This window comes from Etheostoma spectabile, chromosome 12 (assembly GCF_008692095.1).
Source record: "Etheostoma spectabile isolate EspeVRDwgs_2016 chromosome 12, UIUC_Espe_1.0, whole genome shotgun sequence".
NCBI lineage: Eukaryota > Metazoa > Chordata > Actinopteri > Perciformes > Percidae > Etheostoma > Etheostoma spectabile.
In genome coordinates, this window is record NC_045744.1 from 28,652,240 (window position 1) to 28,654,547 (window position 2,308).

The 2,308-nt window shown below is 36.7% G+C and overlaps 1 protein-coding gene across 4 annotated transcripts in view; it reads right to left on the reverse strand.

The window, feature by feature from the left end:
• The window catches only part of mpz (myelin protein zero), a 16,826-nt gene that overhangs the window by 11,828 nt on the left and 2,690 nt on the right, over nt 1-2,308 (reverse strand). The gene's annotated exons all lie outside the window — the stretch shown is intronic.

Genomic DNA, 2,308 nt, shown 5'->3' on the forward strand with positions numbered 1-2,308 from the left:
GTAAATCCAAACAGCTAGCTAGACTATCTGTCCAATCTGAGTTTTCTGTCACACGAATAAAACTACTTTTGAACGTACACGTTCCACCAAAACAAGTTCCTTCCTGATGCTATTTTGCAGAGGCATTGTGGCTCCGTCTGGTGCTTAGTACCGCGAAGACGATGGGGATTGGTTTAAAGAAATGCCAGTTAACAAGAGCACTTATTCTCCCATCCCGGAATGCTGTGTGGACTAGCCAGACCCTCCTACACAGCGCTGTGGAGGAAGGTCCGACAATGCGAGACTAGTATACAAGAAATAAGGACAATGGACAGGTTGACCTTGTATTTAAACTAAACATAAGGACACTGGCTCACAGCTTGGACTCATTAGTGGATAAAGCATCTACCTGAAATGGAAACATTTTATTTCGATTTTTGAGGCTATCATCACCTTTCCTCACAGACCCGGTTTCCTATTTATTTAAAAAAAAATTCTACTTAATATTCACAAATTGAAGTAACTGTGTACAGTTGTAATGTACTATGAATTAAAAAGAAGAAGAAAAAAGTGTCTTTTGCAATGTGTCGCAGGCTTTCACAATATGTTTATTGCAGCAGTTAAAGTATATCATATATAAAAACTATGTATTGTGCAGCCCTAGTTAATACACAAATCCTGCACTTCTTTTTTTTCTGTCCTGTAAATGTTGGATTAAACCAGGATTGTTTTTTTTTTAATGATTTGCAAGTATCCCGTTCTGGAAGAGTGCTCTGAAAATAACTCAAAATGTTGGCATCCTGTAGCAAAAAAATGACCAGCAATGTTAAAATCCCAGAGATCCTGATATTAAAGCATCAAATAGAGTTGGCAAGTGATCCCAAATCAATGAGATGATTTTTTTTTTATAGTTTCAAGGACTTCTCCAGCTAGAAATCATGTAACATTAGTACACCCCGCCTCCCTCTCTTTGACTACATTTCTGTTCTACTTGGTGCCTGGTAGGGGAGGAGATGGTGCAAACAAAAAAAGTCTTTTTGGCAGAGGACACAGCCATTGTTGCCAACAGCAAAGCCAACAGCAAACAATGTTTTTGCATTTCCTTCTTGAATATTAATGTGTATCTTCTTGAATGTGGAAACAGGTTAACATCAAGAGGGAGTACAGAACATGATAATTTCATTTAGGGAGATATGGAGAAAACTCCTACTCCCTCTGGTGTACCTCCCCTTACTTATTCCTGCTAAATATCTGGCTCTTTAGCTGCTAAATGCCCCACAATCCTCTTCTTATACTTTTTTTTTTTAGCTTTTTCATAACCATTCATACACATACACACAGACACCCCTATTATATCTATATTCTTTCAATTTATTTTATGTCTTTGTTTGTACCTAATGCTTGTTTTTTTTAAATTCCATGCTTACTTGTGTATAATTTGTAGATTTCAGGACGTTATTTCTTTAGGTGAGATTCCTTCTATAAAAAATGTTTTTTATCTGTTGTGTTTCTGTTGCCTTGGTCTTATTGTGCAAAATAAATACTAAAACCAAGGGCGTAGGTTTTGTTTCAACACTAGTAACCGGAGGGTCTGGGGGAAATTTTTTGAGCGTCAAACACTTCATTTCTTACATTCTGGAGAATTTTTTTGAGATAATTTATAGTGCAAATGTCTTTATTTATGTGAAGGAAGTTATTATTCTCCTGTATTGGTCAAAACTTTCTGCATATTCAAAACATCACACGTGCTTCTGGATGTTTTTTAAGGAACTATGTACTGTACAGTTCAACAGTCAACAACAAATCTATTAGAGAATGAGACCTTGTTAAAGTTTACATCTACATAAAAGACATTTAAAATCACATAACATCACATCACTTTATTTTTCACGCTCTTGACTTGTGTTCTTTAACCCCCCAGAGAAGCACACACACACACAACTGTTTGTTTTTCGTGCATATTTTGAGTCCACCCCGGTTATTTTTTACCTCTTTTGGGGAGCGGGTTGTTTCCTGCTGCGTCTGATAGCAGCACAGATGAGGGCATGAGAGCGGATCAAAAGAGCAAAGCTGCGGGCTGTAAAACCAAAACTAAGAGCTTCTGGATGAAAGTAACATGAAGGCACTTTTTGTAGAGCAATGATTTAAATCATGCTTGTTCCGTGACAATGTCATCAAATGCAGCTTTAATGTGGATGTGACTAATTTGTTAGATATTTACCAATGGTTGCTTGAATGTGACAGAAAAGAATATTTTCTTTACAGGATAATGCCATGGCCGTGTATGCCTGTGAAGTGTCACACTTATCATATATATATATATATATAT